The sequence below is a fragment of the Ochotona princeps genome, chromosome 8 (genome assembly GCF_030435755.1).
Source record: "Ochotona princeps isolate mOchPri1 chromosome 8, mOchPri1.hap1, whole genome shotgun sequence".
In the NCBI taxonomy this organism is placed as follows: Eukaryota; Metazoa; Chordata; class Mammalia; order Lagomorpha; family Ochotonidae; genus Ochotona; species Ochotona princeps.
In genome coordinates, this window is record NC_080839.1 from 54,658,000 (window position 1) to 54,670,435 (window position 12,436).

The 12,436-nt window shown below is 50.9% G+C and overlaps 1 long non-coding RNA gene across 3 annotated transcripts in view; it reads right to left on the reverse strand.

The window, feature by feature from the left end:
* Window positions 1-548: 548 nt before the first annotated feature.
* LOC131481014 (uncharacterized) overlaps window positions 549-12,436 on the reverse strand; it is a 169,726-nt gene continuing 157,838 nt past the window's right edge. For all 3 annotated transcript variants that reach the window (XR_009245990.1, XR_009245989.1, XR_009245991.1), the window contains one exon: window positions 549-1,469. This is a non-coding gene — a long non-coding RNA (uncharacterized LOC131481014). The remainder of the gene's footprint in view (window positions 1,470-12,436) is intronic.

The window sequence follows — 12,436 nt, forward strand, 5'->3', positions numbered from 1 at the left end:
TGTGGGAATCAGTGGAAGATGGCCCAGGTGCTTAGTCCACCACACCATGTGGGCTACCTGGCTGACGCTCCTGACTCCTAGCTTCAGCCTGGCCCAGTGTTGTCTGCTGCAGCCTTCTAGGGAGTGATCAAGTGGATGGGAGTTCTCTTTCTGGCTCTCTCCCCTTCTCTCTCTGTCACTCTGCCCTTAAAGTAAATGCATAGATTTTTTTAAAAAACTTAGAATGCTTTAGAGAATATTGCTGAAAGAAATACTAATGGATATACTAGAGGGGAAAAAAAGATGTGGGATAAAGTATGCAATTTTTCAGTTTTATTATTTTTATATTTTTCTTGTCCAATATAATAAAAAAAATGAAAATGATCTATGTGTTAAAGAAGTCTGTTAAAGATGCACAGCTTCTTAATTGTGCCTACATCATAGATTTTCAAAATTTTATGTCTTAGACTTGGGCTAATTGTAAAGGTGGGTTTTATTTTTTATCACACAGACAGATTGGTTTCAATAAAAAGATTTTAAGTATTTTTAAAAGGAAATGAAAAGGGGGAAGAGAACTTCATGTTAGGTTCTTAGAGAATTATTTTCTGTTCAAAGTTTATAGTTTTCAACATTTTAGAAATATATGCTTCCAGAGGCTGCCTCTGGCTTAAACTCAAAGACCATTACCAAAAAATTACTAAAATATTCCACAAGCAGGTGAATCATCCAGCTAGAAGACAGTCAAAGACCCTTGAGACTTGGCTAATGTAGATGAATGCGTTGAAAAGAATGCTGAGCCTCCAGTTCATGTATTTTACTTCTCTGACCGGATACTTTTCTGGTGATAGAGGGAAGGGCTATTATGAGATACTGCAAGTTTGTAAACATCTGAAATTAATGAAACTTTCCCAAGGGAAACGCAAGGGAAGAATTTTTTAAAGAGGAGAATGGGAAGAGGGGATTGTTAAAATGATCGATGCTAGGATGTTTGAGAACCTGCAAGGAACAAAAAGCCCCAATAAAGAGAACAGCACTTCACTGGGAGATGAACTGTGACAGTGAAAGTCTGTACGTGGGAAAAGAGCTTTCCAAGGAGAGAGTCTGTAATTCTATCATTTGGCATAAGCTGGAGTCCTCTTTAGGGTTGCCAGGAAAGATGCTTAAATCACAATTTTTATAGTTTTCTTCAATGGAACTTCAGGAAAATGGCCAGATATGCACAGTTGAACATGCATCCAAACCTGACAGGCTGTTGTGTGTTCCACTGGGTATTGAGACCTCAGTTTGGCTCCTTCAATAGACTCTTGGTTCATCACTCATTTGGGAAAGATTTATTGAGCCTGACTCTATATCAGGCAGTGTGCAAGGTGTCCAGTGGTTCTACAGTAGTTTTTTAGACATCTTTCTCTTTAGAGATCTAGCCTAAGGCATCTCTCTTCTCAGCCTTGCAACAATTCATCCATTCTTCTCTTGTTCAGCTGTTGAATTTCCTCACTGAGAAAATAGAAATACACAGAAGAGGACTTTCACAGGTCTCTTCTCACCAACCATGTCTATACATCCCTACTTGGTTTGCTCTCTGGCTCCACTGAGTAAGTGGGCTCTTACCTGAGGCCACCCCTTCCCTAGGGTCATTGCATCCCCTCTCCTTGCATTGATCCAAAAACATAACTTCTGTCTTTTCTCTCCCTCTTTTCTAGTCTTGCACATGAAACCAGGATCATTTTTAACAACCATCCAGGTGTCCTCCCTCTTAATTCCACATATACTTTTAGTTCCCATTTCTTTGAAGAAAAACCATGAATCATCTACAAAGAGATGTCTGTACTTACAAATGCCATTTACTCTTCTTTCACTCTTCCTGCAGACCTTCAAGTCAGGCTTTTGCTCCTGTTAAGTTTGCTAAAACAGCTCTTGCCAAATTCACAGACAGGTTTAGAGTTAGTTCTCAGTCTGACATGGTTATCAATTTTTCCCTTTTGAAACAAGTGCTTCTCTTAGTTCTAGTTGACCACTTCTCTTGGCTTTCCTTCCTGGAGGAGTAAGTGTAGCCTCTTACTCCTACAGTGTCTTTGTTTCTCCTCTGGATTGCCCAAGGATTAGCTACTAGGAGGCCCCAGAACCTGGTCGTGGGGACACATTTCCATATATAATCCTTTCTAGGTTATGTTATGTGGTTCCATGCCTTTAAATACCACCTCTACCAATAATTTCCAAATTTGTTATGCTAACTGACATCACTGGCTTCAGCCTGGCCCAGCGCTGGCTGTTGCAGCCATCTAGGGAGTGAACACTTGAACATCCAATATAAATGTCATAGCATTTGTATCGGGGAGTTGGGGCTTTTCCAAGCAGTCAGCAAATTTGATTAAAGATAGAACAAAATTCATTTCTCCAACAGCTACCTAAAAAATCAAGTGCCAATTCCAAAACTGAATGCTTCCCTTCTATTTGGATAACCTTTAAGGGGCAATGTGAGAGGCTTCATTAGATTATCCTCATATTTTTGCAGTTTGATAGCCTACCAATATGACATGCTGAAAACAAAGCCCATGACTGTCTCACTCACCCCATAAGAAAAGAGGCAAGGAAGGACTGCAAAATTCACAAAGGGAACCTGAAATGATCCATAGAATACAATCCTAGTTATTGCCTACATCAGCACAATTCACCTTTGGTTCAATCTACAAAAACCCCGTGAGACAGGAAGCCATGGAGCTCTAGACACTCGCCCTAATTATGAACTGGGTTCTCCCAGTCAAAGAATCCTTGCCTAAGGGATTCCGTTCCCTAGAAGTAACGTGCCCATTACCTATCAGCCCCTTCCCTTCATACATACATACTCAGATTTATTGAGAGCTGCTCTAGCACTACCAGATGAATTTCAGTGATCCATTGCAAGGTAGGATGGACATGAATGCTTCACTTTAGATGAGAAAATGAACTCAGGAGATATACAGTGATTTGCCCAATGTGACTATTCTATCACAGAGAATGAACCAGAACCATGGTTGTTTCCTCTGCATGGGTGCTGGGAAATAAAAGACTCAGACTGAGTGAATAGATTGCTTTGCTTATCTGAAATAGAAAAGCTGTACATGGATCTGGCAGGAGAGAAAAAGATCTGTAGGAGAATGGGAGGAGACAACTCACTTAGTCTGTTCTGCCAAGGAATAAACGTTTTTCCTTTGGGTCCCGAGTGAGTGAGGACATGGTGAGAAAGGAAGCCCTAGGAACCCCAGAAGGTGTTGGAGGCTGGGGGAGAAGAGAAAGGGTGCCTTACTTGACTGTGGGCTGATTCTTGACTACGTCCGGCTCCTAGCCAAGATTTGACTTGATTACCCCCTCTCTCCCAGGTTGCTCCACTGTGCACTGCTCCCCACATATCCCTGGCTTTAACCTGGAGGCCTACAAAGCCCAGGGAATCCATCTATGTACCCCTCAGTTCCTCTTCGCTCGGGCCTTTTTCCAGGACTCCACTCCTCAGGAGGCTACTCCATCCTCCCCAGGGCCAGCCATGTGGAATCTGTCATTTTCCTCCCATCTCGTCACACAGGGGCTGACCCCGTATGTTTTATTACCATGTGCAGAGCACACACAGGGGCAATGACTTATAGCAGATGCCTCATCTTCTGTTCTTTCTATTAGGGGTGTGATTTAGAAGCAGAATGTTTATAAAATGACCTGAGGAATTTCATCCTTCTCTGGAAAACTGTGTGGGGGTGAAGCCCAATGGACACAGAATGATGCCTTCTGGGTTCCAGCCAAATGTTTAGGCTTGTTTAAACAAGTCTCTGAGCTCACCTTCAACTGTTTATTGTAAACGCACCACTTCATCACAGATCTGGGTCCACTGGGAAGGGAGTGGTGACAAATAAATGAGCATCTCATTTATTTTTATGGAGAAAGCACTTTGCAATGATGATGTGCTAATTCTGTATTTAATGGTTTCTTGACCAAGCACCTTAAAAGGTTACATAGCTCTCCCCCTATATTGTACTTTAAAGGATGGGGGAAGGATTCTGACAGGTGGATTGGAGTGATATGCTGGAGTACCAGGTAGAAGAACAACTTCTTGTCAATGGATAACAGCTTGACAGTATCTGCCCTTGGCAGGTTGTTCTGTGGAGGGTGGCTTGACATAGTGAAATGCTACAGAATTTGTAGTTGCTCCTGTTTCAAACATCATTGTGAAACTTAAGATCCTCATCTGAAAAAAAAAATTCTCTTTGGGGCTATTGCAAACATTAAATGATAAATATATGCAAAGATTTTGCATTCATCTATTTTCAGTTGCTATAACAAAACATCTGAGATGGAGTACTTATAAATGGACCTACTAAGCACGCAGTTCTGGAAATTGGAAAGTATGGTACCACCATTTGCTTGGCTCTAGTGAGGGATCTTTTGGCTGTGTCACAACCTGCCATTATGGTGGGACTGTGGGTAAGAGGATAGATCACACAGTAAGCCAGGAAGTCTAAGAAGACTGGGGCTGGTCTTCTGTGACAACTCACTCTCCGGGGCTGACTGGGTCCCCTAGGAACTACATGAATCCCTTTCAAAGACACATCCCCAGTGAGATGGCCACACCTCATTAAGACACGCCACTTAGTTTCCATCATCTCAACAACACCGTACTGGGAACCAGGCTTCCACTAGTGAAGTTTTGGGGGACATGCTCAAACCATAGCTAAACCATAGCAATCATGGGTTTTGCAGGATTTTTTTTTTTGGCAGATTTCTTGCCAACATTACATCCTCAAAAAGGAAGAGAATGGTTTTTACCCCAAGATGAAAAACAGCATCACATAGAAAGGAAAGAGAATGGAAACCTCAGAGTTCTAAGAAGACAAAATAGATTTCTATTACACAAACAAGAAAATAAGATTGTTTTCTGCCTCAATAGAAGCTTACAGGAGCAAAGATGAATTTTTGCAACTCAGAAGTAACCATGGAAACAGTGAAGAGCCCGCTTTATTCCAAAGAAAAACCTAAAGTTTATGTGTATATGAGACATGTTACCACCTCAACTGGTTGACTACACCTTTAAAAGCTTAACGTTTAAAACTAATGGAAGGAAACCAGAGTCTTTCAAAAACAAAACAAGACAAAACGTTAAAGAAATCGAAAGCAGAGAGATTCCCTGGGTTGAGACAGAATATCCTACGAGGCTTTAAAGAAATTCTGTATGAAACATGGCTTCTTAAGTGTGGGGTGGAAAAGGAAAGGTGGTTAAACAGCAGTCTTCGGTAGGTCATTGGTTTTCTTCAAAAATTAGGCCAGCTTGTTGGAGTGCAAGTTGCCTGGGACCAGAGAAAACTGTACCTGCCCCCAGAGGAAGTTGTGACATGGAGATAAACAGCCCCCATAATGACTAGGGAGTAGAACATATCGAGGTGTGAAGGAAGGAGGTCATCTTCTATGTCACAGGAAGCTCTATAGTGGAGATCCAATAAACTCTGTAGTGAACCTGTAAGCTGGCTGTCCAAAGATGGGTGATGGAACCTCAAAGTCCAAACCAGAACATTTGAAATGACCAGCAGGTGGAGCCAGTGGTCAACAGACCATGAGTTCCATTAGGCTATGGCCAATGGAACTTCCCTCTTCAGCCAGATGTCATCTAAGTTGAAGGCATAACCTAAAGATTATTTTTTTCCCCAAAGATTTGAATTATCCCAAAGATCTATTTGAATTTTATGTGACTGTTTTAAATCCAGATTTTTAAAAATGGAACATTTTCTATCCCCTAACATCCTCCATCCTCTGACCCAGGTAGAATGCTGGTAGAATGAAGACTTTTGAGGTCTTGAAACAAAGATCAGTCACACAGAAGTAAAGAGGTTCAACTGTCTTGTATGCTTTTATACCCTAACCCATGCCATTGCAGACAGGAGATCTTAGTGCAATGTGAGTTGGTTGTCTTACATATGATTGAAAATATCAGAACAGAGTAGTCTTTCAATATGATAAACTCTTCGTTTGTGATGGAGGAAGTGCTGTTACATAGACTAGAAAGAAAGTGTGTACATATTTACTGATTCATGACAGAAAGAAACAAAACATGGAAAAAGCTCATGAAATGTGTTAGCTTGTGTTTTTTTTTTTTTTTTGAGAGTTGTAAAATCTATTTCTTGTTTTTTAATTAATTACCCTGCATTATGTGACACAGTTTTATAGGCTCTGGGATTCCCCCCACTCCCCCCCAAACCCTCCCCCCATGGTGGATTCCTCCACCTTGCTGCATTACCACAGTTCAAGTTCAGTTGAGATTCTTTCATTGCAAGCATATACCAAGCGTAGCGTCCAGTATCTTACTGTCCAGATAAGCTCAATGGCTTGTTGGGGAGACCATCTCTGGTCTGAAGGTAGAGCCGGCAGGGTATCATCCTGATCAATTAAAAGCCCCAACATAATATCAGCAACAATTTATAATGTTATGGAATTAGTGGATAGCTTGTGTTTTACATTAAACACACACAAGACTTTTTCCCATACCCCACAAGTATGACAGAGATGAAAACACAGCAGTGTCCCTTTCCTAGTTTGATGATGACACTTGGGTTATGTGTGACTCTTTTAAAAGATTTATCTGAAAGGCAGAGCAAGAAGAAGCAAGAGAGAGACACCTCAATTCACTGATTCACACTCCAGATGGCCACAATTGCCAGGCCTGGGACAGGACTGAGGCTGGAAGCAGAGTTCTTCCCTGAGAGTTGGCTTCATGGGTGGGACATCATTGTTGCCTTTCCAGGTGCCTCAGCAGGGAGCTGGATCAGGAGCAGAGCAGATGGCATCCCATCTGGCATCTGGGATGCTGGGGTCACAGACGGTGGCTTAGCTCACTGCACCACATCTACTTCTATTTGGATACCCTTCATTCTCCTCTTGACTCCTGCTCCAGGATTTGGGATGCTGCCCCTGCCTACTGCAAACCTATGTTTGCTTTGCCCCCACAGTGGCATCTAATTTAGGGTATCTAGAAGAAAAATGGTAAAGTGAAAACCTTACTTTGGCCTTGATAACTTCTTGCCTGATATGTGGCCTTAGTTTGCTTTGTTTCAATCTTTACTAATTACTTTGTCATTCTTTTTTTTCTTTTTTTTGCTTCATTAGCACAAATGGCCTCTGTGAAAGATACTGTTACCTCCACTTTGCAGGTGAAGAAGTAATGGGCCAGCAGTTAAGAGAAGATATTGCTAAATAGTCAATGCACATAAAAATTATGAGGAATTGGGCCCAACGCGGCAGCCTAGAGGCTAAAGTCCTTGCCTTGCATTTGCAGGGATCCCATATGGACACCAATTCATGTCCAGGTAGCCCCACTTCCCATCCAGCTCCCTGCTTGTGCCTGGGAAAGCAGTCAAGGACGCCCAAAACTTTGGGACCCTGCACCTGCATGGGAGACCCAGAGGAAGCTCCTGGCTCCTGACTTCGGATTGGCTCAGCTCTGGCCATTGCGGCCACTTGGGGAGTGACTCATTGGATAGAGAATCTTCCTCTCTGTCTCTCCTCGCTGTATAGCTGACTTTCCAATACAAATAAATAAATAATAAATATTTTTTTTAAATGATGAGAAATTTGTCCTGAACATGATTTGTCATTAAAGGCATGATTCTTAGAGGAGGCAAGACTGTCACAGCGGCAATTTGGGAACCGCAGGCAGAGGCTGCAATGCCCTATTTTGGCCTTTCCAGTCATGGACTTGTGGGGATTCCACCGACGGGTGGAGAAAAGAAGTTGTCTACTCGCGTGAACCTTGGCCTAGAGACGGCGGGCTGCTCCCCAGGGCGGGGGGCAGCCTGGCCAGGCCGGATCCGAGAACCAGGACTCAGCATGCCAAGACCAATGCCGCGAGGCAGTGAGGAACTCTGGCTACTATACAGGCCAAGTGCTACCGCCTCCTTCTCAGGTAAACCCGCCATAGGGGAGCCTCGGGAACAGGACTAGCTCCGCCCCTCGGCCATAAGCTGGAGGCGGGCAGTTCGGGAGGGACCGTGAACCTTGGCCTAGAGACGGCGGGCTGCTCCCCAGGGCGGGGGGCAGCCTGGCCAGGCCGGATCCGAGAACCAGGACTCAGCATGCCAAGACCAATGCCGCGAGGCAGTGAGGAACTCTGGCTACTATACAGGCCAAGTGCTACCGCCTCCTTCTCAGGTAAACCCGCCATAGGGGAGCCTCGGGAACAGGACTAGCTCCGCCCCTCGGCCATAAGCTGGAGGCGGGCAGTTCGGGAGGGACCGTGAACCTTGGCCTAGAGACGGCGGGCTGCTCCCCAGGGCGGGGGGCAGCCTGGCCAGGCCGGATCCGAGAACCAGGACTCAGCATGCCAAGACCAATGCCGCGAGGTAGTGAGGAACTCTGGCTACTATACAGGCCAAGTGCTACCGCCTCCTTCTCAGGTAAACCCGCCATAGGGGAGCCTCGGGAACAGGACTAGCTCCGCCCCTCGGCCATAAGCTGGAGGCGGGCAGTTCGGGAGGGACCGTGAACCTTGGCCTAGAGACGGCGGGCTGCTCCCCAGGGCGGGGGGCAGCCTGGCCAGGCCGGATCCGAGAACCAGGACTCAGCATGCCAAGACCAATGCCGCGAGGCAGTGAGGAACTCTGGCTACTATACAGGCCAAGTGCTACCGCCTCCTTCTCAGGTAAACCCGCCATAGGGGAGCCTCGGGAACAGGACTAGCTCCGCCCCTCGGCCATAAGCTGGAGGCGGGCAGTTCGGGAGGGACCGTGAACCTTGGCCTAGAGACGGCGGGCTGCTCCCCAGGGCGGGGGGCAGCCTGGCCAGGCCGGATCCGAGAACCAGGACTCAGCATGCCAAGACCAATGCCGCGAGGCAGTGAGGAACTCTGGCTACTATACAGGCCAAGTGCTACCGCCTCCTTCTCAGGTAAACCCGCCATAGGGGAGCCTCGGGAACAGGACTAGCTCCGCCCCTCGGCCATAAGCTGGAGGCGGGCAGTTCGGGAGGGACCGTGAACCTTGGCCTAGAGACGGCGGGCTGCTCCCCAGGGCGGGGGGCAGCCTGGCCAGGCCGGATCCGAGAACCAGGACTCAGCATGCCAAGACCAATGCCGCGAGGTAGTGAGGAACTCTGGCTACTATACAGGCCAAGTGCTACCGCCTCCTTCTCAGGTAAACCCGCCATAGGGGAGCCTCGGGAACAGGACTAGCTCCGCCCCTCGGCCATAAGCTGGAGGCGGGCAGTTCGGGAGGGACCGTGAACCTTGGCCTAGAGACGGCGGGCTGCTCCCCAGGGCGGGGGGCAGCCTGGCCAGGCCGGATCCGAGAACCAGGACTCAGCATGCCAAGACCAATGCCGCGAGGCAGTGAGGAACTCTGGCTACTATACAGGCCAAGTGCTACCGCCTCCTTCTCAGGTAAACCCGCCATAGGGGAGCCTCGGGAACAGGACTAGCTCCGCCCCTCGGCCATAAGCTGGAGGCGGGCAGTTCGGGAGGGACCGTGAACCTTGGCCTAGAGACGGCGGGCTGCTCCCCAGGGCGGGGGGCAGCCTGGCCAGGCCGGATCCGAGAACCAGGACTCAGCATGCCAAGACCAATGCCGCGAGGCAGTGAGGAACTCTGGCTACTATACAGGCCAAGTGCTACCGCCTCCTTCTCAGGTAAACCCGCCATAGGGGAGCCTCGGGAACAGGACTAGCTCCGCCCCTCGGCCATAAGCTGGAGGCGGGCAGTTCGGGAGGGACCGTGAACCTTGGCCTAGAGACGGCGGGCTGCTCCCCAGGGCGGGGGGCAGCCTGGCCAGGCCGGATCCGAGAACCAGGACTCAGCATGCCAAGACCAATGCCGCGAGGCAGTGAGGAACTCTGGCTACTATACAGGCCAAGTGCTACCGCCTCCTTCTCAGGTAAACCCGCCATAGGGGAGCCTCGGGAACAGGACTAGCTCCGCCCCTCGGCCATAAGCTGGAGGCGGGCAGTTCGGGAGGGACCGTGAACCTTGGCCTAGAGACGGCGGGCTGCTCCCCAGGGCGGGGGGCAGCCTGGCCAGGCCGGATCCGAGAACCAGGACTCAGCATGCCAAGACCAATGCCGCGAGGCAGTGAGGAACTCTGGCTACTATACAGGCCAAGTGCTACCGCCTCCTTCTCAGGTAAACCCGCCATAGGGGAGCCTCGGGAACAGGACTAGCTCCGCCCCTCGGCCATAAGCTGGAGGCGGGCAGTTCGGGAGGGACCGTGAACCTTGGCCTAGAGACGGCGGGCTGCTCCCCAGGGCGGGGGGCAGCCTGGCCAGGCCGGATCCGAGAACCAGGACTCAGCATGCCAAGACCAATGCCGCGAGGCAGTGAGGAACTCTGGCTACTATACAGGCCAAGTGCTACCGCCTCCTTCTCAGGTAAACCCGCCATAGGGGAGCCTCGGGAACAGGACTAGCTCCGCCCCTCGGCCATAAGCTGGAGGCGGGCAGTTCGGGAGGGACCGTGAACCTTGGCCTAGAGACGGCGGGCTGCTCCCCAGGGCGGGGGGCAGCCTGGCCAGGCCGGATCCGAGAACCAGGACTCAGCATGCCAAGACCAATGCCGCGAGGCAGTGAGGAACTCTGGCTACTATACAGGCCAAGTGCTACCGCCTCCTTCTCAGGTAAACCCGCCATAGGGGAGCCTCGGGAACAGGACTAGCTCCGCCCCTCGGCCATAAGCTGGAGGCGGGCAGTTCGGGAGGGACCGTGAACCTTGGCCTAGAGACGGCGGGCTGCTCCCCAGGGCGGGGGGCAGCCTGGCCAGGCCGGATCCGAGAACCAGGACTCAGCATGCCAAGACCAATGCCGCGAGGCAGTGAGGAACTCTGGCTACTATACAGGCCAAGTGCTACCGCCTCCTTCTCAGGTAAACCCGCCATAGGGGAGCCTCGGGAACAGGACTAGCTCCGCCCCTCGGCCATAAGCTGGAGGCGGGCAGTTCGGGAGGGACCGTGAACCTTGGCCTAGAGACGGCGGGCTGCTCCCCAGGGCGGGGGGCAGCCTGGCCAGGCCGGATCCGAGAACCAGGACTCAGCATGCCAAGACCAATGCCGCGAGGCAGTGAGGAACTCTGGCTACTATACAGGCCAAGTGCTACCGCCTCCTTCTCAGGTAAACCCGCCATAGGGGAGCCTCGGGAACAGGACTAGCTCCGCCCCTCGGCCATAAGCTGGAGGCGGGCAGTTCGGGAGGGACCGTGAACCTTGGCCTAGAGACGGCGGGCTGCTCCCCAGGGCGGGGGGCAGCCTGGCCAGGCCGGATCCGAGAACCAGGACTCAGCATGCCAAGACCAATGCCGCGAGGCAGTGAGGAACTCTGGCTACTATACAGGCCAAGTGCTACCGCCTCCTTCTCAGGTAAACCCGCCATAGGGGAGCCTCGGGAACAGGACTAGCTCCGCCCCTCGGCCATAAGCTGGAGGCGGGCAGTTCGGGAGGGACCGTGAACCTTGGCCTAGAGACGGCGGGCTGCTCCCCAGGGCGGGGGGCAGCCTGGCCAGGCCGGATCCGAGAACCAGGACTCAGCATGCCAAGACCAATGCCGCGAGGCAGTGAGGAACTCTGGCTACTATACAGGCCAAGTGCTACCGCCTCCTTCTCAGGTAAACCCGCCATAGGGGAGCCTCGGGAACAGGACTAGCTCCGCCCCTCGGCCATAAGCTGGAGGCGGGCAGTTCGGGAGGGACCGTGAACCTTGGCCTAGAGACGGCGGGCTGCTCCCCAGGGCGGGGGGCAGCCTGGCCAGGCCGGATCCGAGAACCAGGACTCAGCATGCCAAGACCAATGCCGCGAGGCAGTGAGGAACTCTGGCTACTATACAGGCCAAGTGCTACCGCCTCCTTCTCAGGTAAACCCGCCATAGGGGAGCCTCGGGAACAGGACTAGCTCCGCCCCTCGGCCATAAGCTGGAGGCGGGCAGTTCGGGAGGGACCGTGAACCTTGGCCTAGAGACGGCGGGCTGCTCCCCAGGGCGGGGGGCAGCCTGGCCAGGCCGGATCCGAGAACCAGGACTCAGCATGCCAAGACCAATGCCGCGAGGCAGTGAGGAACTCTGGCTACTATACAGGCCAAGTGCTACCGCCTCCTTCTCAGGTAAACCCGCCATAGGGGAGCCTCGGGAACAGGACTAGCTCCGCCCCTCGGCCATAAGCTGGAGGCGGGCAGTTCGGGAGGGACCGTGAACCTTGGCCTAGAGACGGCGGGCTGCTCCCCAGGGCGGGGGGCAGCCTGGCCAGGCCGGATCCGAGAACCAGGACTCAGCATGCCAAGACCAATGCCGCGAGGCAGTGAGGAACTCTGGCTACTATACAGGCCAAGTGCTACCGCCTCCTTCTCAGGTAAACCCGCCATAGGGGAGCCTCGGGAACAGGACTAGCTCCGCCCCTCGGCCATAAGCTGGAGGCGGGCAGTTCGGGAGGGACCGTGAACCTTGGCCTAGAGACGGCGGGCTGCTCCCCAGGGCGGGGGGCAGC